Source organism: Camellia sinensis, chromosome 1, assembly GCF_055761805.1.
Source record: "Camellia sinensis isolate YWXY chromosome 1, ASM5576180v1, whole genome shotgun sequence".
Lineage (NCBI taxonomy): Eukaryota > Viridiplantae > Streptophyta > Magnoliopsida > Ericales > Theaceae > Camellia > Camellia sinensis.
In genome coordinates, this window is record NC_138961.1 from 178,674,575 (window position 1) to 178,682,029 (window position 7,455).

The 7,455-nt window shown below is 42.6% G+C and overlaps 1 pseudogene; it reads right to left on the reverse strand.

The window, feature by feature from the left end:
- Nucleotides 1–2,409: 2,409 nt before the first annotated feature.
- On the reverse strand, nucleotides 2,410–3,372 carry LOC145821123 (uncharacterized; annotated as a pseudogene).
- Nucleotides 3,373–7,455: the final 4,083 nt, after the last annotated feature.

Genomic DNA, 7,455 nt, shown 5'->3' on the forward strand with positions numbered 1-7,455 from the left:
ATCATTTTGGAGAATAGAAAAGGCCTTGTTCAGATCCAGATCCACAGAAGAGGGGGGGAAAAAAAATCGACAATAACAACATGTTCATCAACGCATCATCATCATCAACAACAACAACACCTTCATCAACATCATCATCATCATCAGCCAACAAATATCAACGAAGATGGAAGAGCTGGGCATCTTTAGATTCATGAATATGAACAAATTAATGAACAAATCGACAACAAATATCAACGAAGATGGAGGCCTCCACCCCGTCGATCACCGAACCAATGAAGATGAACAAATTATTCCATTCCTTCTCCTCTTCTCCTCTTCTTCTCTTTTCTCTCTCTCTCTCCCTCCGTCTCTTCTCTCCCTCTATATTTGAACACAGAGAAAGAAAGAAAAAAAAAAGAAAAAAAAATAGCCAAAACGACATCATTTTGGCTATTCGGGCCAATTTCAAGCCAACAAAGTCGAGCTACCAGCCATTTCTCTTTGTTTATATTATGGAAAATGAGCGGTAGCTCGAAATTCGGAGCCCGAATTTGGCTCGAAACAGAAAAGAGAGAGGAGAAAAGAGGAAGAGGGGGAAAATGAGCGGTAGCTCGAAATTCGGAGCCCGAATTTGGCTCGAAACAGAAAAGAGAGAGAGAAGGAGAAAAGAGGAAGAGAGGGAGAGGGAGAGAAAGAAAGAAGCAGAGGGGAAGAGAGAGAGAGAGAGAGAAGACGATCATCGCCCAACCGCCGATCGTCGCCCCACCCAGCCGCCGATCCGCCGATCGTCGCCCAGCCCAGTCCCGCCGCAGCCTCCGACCGCCGTTGCCCCGCCTCCACCTTCGCCTCCTCCTCCCCCAAATATTATGCCCCCTCCAGTCGTCGTCGTCGTCTTCCTCCTCCTCCTTTCTTCCTTCTTCTTCCTGGTCTTCGTTCTTCTTCTACAAAAAAAAAAAAGATATAGAGAAGATGAAGAAGATGGAGTTGAAAATAAGAAAAAGAAAAAAAAAAAAAAAAAAGTGGGTCAAAACAACGTCGTTTTGACCCCTCGAGCCACAGTCGAGCCACAACTTTCGAGCTATGAATTGGAACCATTATATTATAATAAAAATGAAACTATACGCGGCAAAGCATTAAGCCGTGTTACTTATAAATATAAATTGGTCCTGGCAACGGAACCAATTTTTTTTGTTATATTTTTTAATTTTTTATCCTTTTTTTTATTATTTTCTTTTTTGTTTTATCTTTATAAACAAAATAAAAAAGAATATATAAATATATATATATACACGAATTTTTTTTTAATGAAATATAAAATAGATAAATAAACATAAATAAATAAACAAATTACAGAGATTTTTTTTTTTTTTAATGGACAGCTCGTGCGCCCATTTGGGTCGCACGAGTGCCTATTTTTGGCCGCTCCAGCAGCTGGATTGGGTCTCTCCTGCGGCGTGAAAGCAGTAGGATTTTTGGGTTGGGTCGCTCGTGCGCCCAGCCCATTCGCTCGTGTGGTCTATTTCCTTTTTTTTATTTTTATTTTTCTAAATTTGGACTGCTCGTGCGCCAAATAGGGCCGCTCCTGCGGTGAAAGTGAGCCGCTCTTGCGGCGTGAAAACAGTACCTAATTGGGCTTGGGCCGCTCGTGCGCCTAGCCCATCCGCTCGTGTGCCCATGTGGGCCGCACGTGTGGTCTGGGGCTCTTTTTTTTAGTTTGTTTTTAATTAACCAAGTACAACACACATTTTTTTTTTCACAACATTTTTTTTAGTATAAATATATATATATATATATATATATATATATATATATATATTTTTCTTTAAAAGATTAAAGAAAAGAAATTAAAAACCAAGTATAACCCAAATCATGCTAAACCATTTCTACCTTCATTTGACATCCGAAATAAATATAACACTTTAGAAAATATCGGAATGCCTAATAAGGGTATAATCTTCAGGCGAAAAACACGGGTACTACTTTTCTCCCTAACAGTGTGTGTAACTTTCCCTATTCTCCAACAGGGTGACAGACTAGGTTGATTCGGTATCCAGAATCGAGGCGCATAAAGTTAACTCGACCTATGGGGCTGCCATACAGAGTTCAAGCCAGGGTAGTTTTGAAATAATCTCCACACCCCTGGGTATTTAAACCAGACTCCAGTCTCAGAAACTCCAAACCTTTGTGTTCTAGGCTTTGCCATTCGAACTCTAGTTTCCACTGTCTCAGTTGGTCTTCTAGGAACTCACTACAAACACGGTTAGGTGGCTATACCAGATCATCAGATGCCATTCGGGCACGGCTAACACCAAAGGAATTACACCTTTAGAGGATTTAAAGTCTCCTAGACGCAAATAAAGCACAACAAGAACAAAGAAAAACAGAATAGAATAGAAAGGAAAGAAAAGAGAACAAGAAATCAATCTATCAATCAAGGTCCATCAAAGCAATAGACTCAATCATTTCCCCATTCCCAATCCCCTTTATATATGGCTTCAGTCTTTGGCCATTCACTTTGAGAGTGTAGCCAGTCTTTGGATCTTGCACCTCAACGGTGCCATGAATAAATGCCTCAACAACCACAAAGGGACCATCCCATCTTGATCTAAACTTACCCAGAAAGAGTCTCAATTTTAAGTTAAAAAGTCACACTTTTTGGCTGGGTTCAAAGGATTTTCTATTAATGTGCTTGTCATGAAATTCTTTAGTCCGAGCTTTAAAAATTCTCGAACTCTCATATGCATAATTCTGGATTTCTTCCAACTCATTGAGTTGCAATTTTCGGTTGAGCCCAGTCGCGGCCATATCGAAGTTAAACTTATTTATGGCCCACAATGCTGGGTGCTTAAATTCAACCGGGAGATGGCAAACTTTGCCAAACACCGCCTTATATGGTGACATCCCAATGGGTGTCTTATAAGCAGTGCGATAGGCCCATAATGCATCAATCAACCATTGTGACCAATCTTTCCTATCTGGCCTCACCGTTTTCTCTATTATGTGCTTTACCTCCCTATTTGAGACTTCCACTTGGCCACTAGTTTGAGGGTGGTATGGAGTGCCAACTTTATGAGTGATAGAGTATTTCTTAACTACCGACTCGAAGAATCGGTTACAAAAATGCGTACCCTGATCGCTTATTATGGCTCTAGGAAACCCAAAACGACTAAAGATGTTTTCATGCGAAAATTTGATTACAACTCTATGGTCGTTTGTTCGGGTAGCTATCGCATCCACCCACTTAGAGACATAATCTACTGCCAAGAGAATATACTCAAACCCGACTGACGACGGGAAAAGTCCCATAAAATCAATCCCCTAAACATTAAATATCTCTACCACAAGAATAGGGAACATTGGCATCATATCACGTCGAGATATCGAACCCATTTACTGACAGTGCAAACAAGTTCTACAAAATTGATGGGCATCTTTAAAAATTGTGGGCCAATAAAACCCGCTCTGTAAAATCTTGGCGGCCGTTTTATGCCCACTAAAATGACCGCCACATGCGGAAGAATGACAAAATATAAGAATGCTATGCACCTCACTCTCTAGCACACACCGTCGGATCAATTGGTCAGAGCAATATTTAAACAACTCCAGATCCTCCCAAAAATAATACCTGACCTACGAAAAGAATCGGTCTTTGTCTTGCTTAGACCAAGTTTGCGGAATTTGCCCAATGGCGAAGTAATTCACAATATGTGCAAACCACGGGGGGCTCGCTCGTGACAGCTCAAGGAGTTGTTCGTCCGGAAACGAATCATGAAAAATAAGAGGGTCACTAGAATACTCAACGAGGATTCGGGAGAGGTGATCCGCCACCACATTCTCAGACCCTTTTTTATCTTGGATCTCTAGGTCAAATTCCTGAAGCAACAAAATCCATCTAATTAACCTAGGTTTGGTCTCTTTCTTTGATAGTAAATTCCGCAAAGCGGCATAATCAGTGAAGACTATAACCTTGGAACCTAGGAGATAGAACCGGAATTTATCTAAGGCAAAGACCATAACTAGCAACTCTTTCTCTGTGGTAGTATAGTTCAATTGTGCATCCGAGAGAGTGCGACTAGCATAGTATATAGCAAATGGAGCCTTATTGACCCTTTGACCCAACACAGCCCCAACAGCATAATCTGAGGCATCACACATGATTTCAAAGGGAAGCGACCAATCTAGTGATTTCATGATTGGGGCGGTGGTCAGGGCTATTCTTAGTGTTTCAAATGCGTTCAAGTATGCCTCATCAAAGATAAAAGGCGCGTTCTTAACAAGTAAACTACACAAAGGACATGATATTTTACTAAAGTCTTTGATGAACCTGCGGCAAAAACATGCATGCCATAGGAAAGACCTAATTTGACGCACTGAATTAGGTGGAGGAAGGCCTGCAATGAGGTCAACCTTAGCCTTGTCTATCTCTATACCTCGAGGGGACACAATGTGTCCCAACACTATACCATCACCAACCATAAAATGGCTCTTTTCCCAAATCAAGATTAGGTTTGCCTCAGTACATCGTTCCAACACTCTAGTCAAGTTCCTAAGGCATTCCTCAAAAGACGGTCCAAACACCGAAAAATCATCCATGAAAACCTCTAAGAATTTCTCCATCATATCGAAGAAAATGGCCATCATACACCGTTGAAAAGTCGTCGGTGCATTACATAGCCCAAAGGGCATGCGCCTGTAAGCAAAAGTGCCAAAAAGGCATGTGAATATGGTCTTTTCCTGGTCAGCAGGGTACACCGGGACTTAATTATACCCCGAATAGCCATCAAGAAAACAGTAGAAACCATGTCCTGCTAACCACTCCAGGATCTGGTCAATGAAAGGTAAGGGAAAATGATCCTTCCTAGTCGAGGAATTCAGTCTCCTATAATCAATGCACATTCGCCACCCAGTAGTGGTTCGCGTGGGGACTAACTCTCCTCTCTCATTCTCAACAACGGTGATGCCCAATTTCTTAGGCACCACTTGTGTGGACTCACCCACTTGCTATCCGAGATGGGGTATATAATACCCGCATCTAACAGTTTCAATACCTCCTTTTTCACCACCTCTTTCATATTAGGATTAAGTCTCCGTTGCATTTCATGAGAAGGTTTGGTGTCCTCCTTTAGGTGTATATAATGCATGCACACAGAGGGATCTATCCCTTTCAAATCAGCCACCGACCACCCTATAGCACTCTGATGTGCCACGAGAACATTCATTAACTGACTCTCCTGCTCTGCAGTCAAGTCAGATGTAATGATGACTGGTAAAGTATCCTAGGGCCCTAAAAATTCATACTTGAGTGTGGTCGGGAGTGGTTTCAACTCAAGTGTAGGTGGTGTAACCAAAGATGGTATGGCGGGCTCTCTCTCGAGAGGAGGAAGTGACTCAAACCAAGCTTTCCATGGAGGAAAATCCGGTGTAGAAAAAGTATTAAACAAGGCATTCACCTCCTCAACCGACCCGTCAATATCAGAATTTTCAAACCCAAAATAAGCTAGACAAGCCTCTAAAGGGTCCTCTACAAGAATAAAGGGTAAAGCCTCCTCCACAATCCCATCCACAACATCCACAAATAAGCACTCCTCTCTCTCATGGGGTTGTTGGGATGCTTGGAAAACATTAAGTTTCACTTGCATGTTACCAAATGAAACTTTCATAACCCCGGTACGACAATTAATGCATGCATTGGCCGTAACCAAGAAATGTCGACCTAAAATCACCGGGATTTGTTTCCTAGAACTGGCTACCAGTTCCATAACTAACACCAAAAAATCAACTGGAAAGTAAAACCTATCAACCTTTACTAGCACATCCTCAATCATGCCACGTGGCACTTTGAGGGACCGGTCAGGCAACTGGAGAGTAACAGTAGTGGGCTTTAACTCGCCAAGCCCAAATTCTTCGTACACAGAGTACGGTAACAAATTGACACTAGCTCCTAAATTTAATAAGGCCCTATCAATGAAATGGTCTCCTATAATGCATGCAATGGTTAGGGCACCTGGGGGTCTTTAAGCTTAGAGGGTGTGTCATTCAACAAGATAGAGCTTACTTGCTCTATGAGAATGACCTTTTGGGACACGTGTGTCCTAGATTTACGCTTTTGCATACAAAAGTCCTTCAGAAATTTCGCATAGGAGGGTACTTGCTTAATCGCCTCCAACAGAGGGAGGTTGATTTTTACTTGTTTAAAAACCTCCATCATTGCTTCCATGGATACCGCATTCTTATTAAAAGGGGACGGTATATAAGGCATTGGAAAAAGGGTGCCTTAGGCACATATGGTGCCCTGGGCTCATGTGAAGTGCTAGGGACTAAGTCATCCCTCTTAAGTGTTTTCCCCTCACCCTTGCTCTTATTGGGTGTACCACCATGGTCACCCTTCTTAGCTCTAGTTGCATCAGACGCAACTGATTGAGGCTCTAACTCCCTCCCACTTCTCAAAGTAATCACCGCTTACACCTGCTCATGGTGCTTTCCATTCCCACCCGAACTCTCTGCCCCGTATTGTCCATTAGGGTTGGCCACAGTTTGACTCGGTAATTTTCCCTCCTCTCTCTTATTCATGTTGTTAGCCATTTGACCCAATTGATTCTCTAGCTTGGCAATGGAGTAAGTATGGGAGTGAACTACTGGTGCTAACCCCTTAAGTTCTGAGAGAACTTCTAATACCTGAGTCTCAAAGGCCGAGTTGCCTTGAGGTACAGGTGGGGGTTGTGGTTACCAGTACGGTTGTGGGGGTCGATAAGGTTACAGTGGTCGGTAGAATGATTGGTTGGCAAAATTATTAAAATTCTGCCTTGGTGGTGGAGGATTGTAAAAAGTGCCTTGTGAATAAGGTCTCCATGAAAAATTGGGATGATTTCTCTATCCGAGGTTATAGGTACTGGAATATGGGTCATTACCCGGGTTGAAAAATCCTTGAGTCGCATTCACATGCTCTTGGACTAACTCCAGAAATTGTGATGCCCAATGACACTCACTCAAGTCATGAGTAGGACTCGCACATATAGCATATGCCTCGTGAAATTGAGGTTGATCTTGCTGTGTAGGAGCATGTCCCGCAGCTAATAATTGGTCTATTTTGCGGGACAATGCCTCTACTTGTTGGGCTAACTCTAGGTTTTGCCCAACCTCATAAATGCCCCCTCTCTTCGGGGCTCCAACTACTGGTTGCCGGACTTGCCGGGCTATGGAGGCACGGTGAAGGGAATTATCAATTAGGTTCTCAAACAATTGTCATGCCTCGGCATCATTTTTGGACATGAATGTCCCATCACAGGTTGAATCCACCATTTGGCGGTACGACTCAGTTAAGCCATAATAAAATGTTTGAACAAGTTGCTAATCAAGCACTTGGTGGTGGGGACACTGTTGGAGAAGGTCGCGAAGTCTTTCCCATATCTCATGAAATTGCTCGCCATCAATTTGAGCAAAATTGGTGATGGCTCGCCAAAGTTGGTTGGTTTT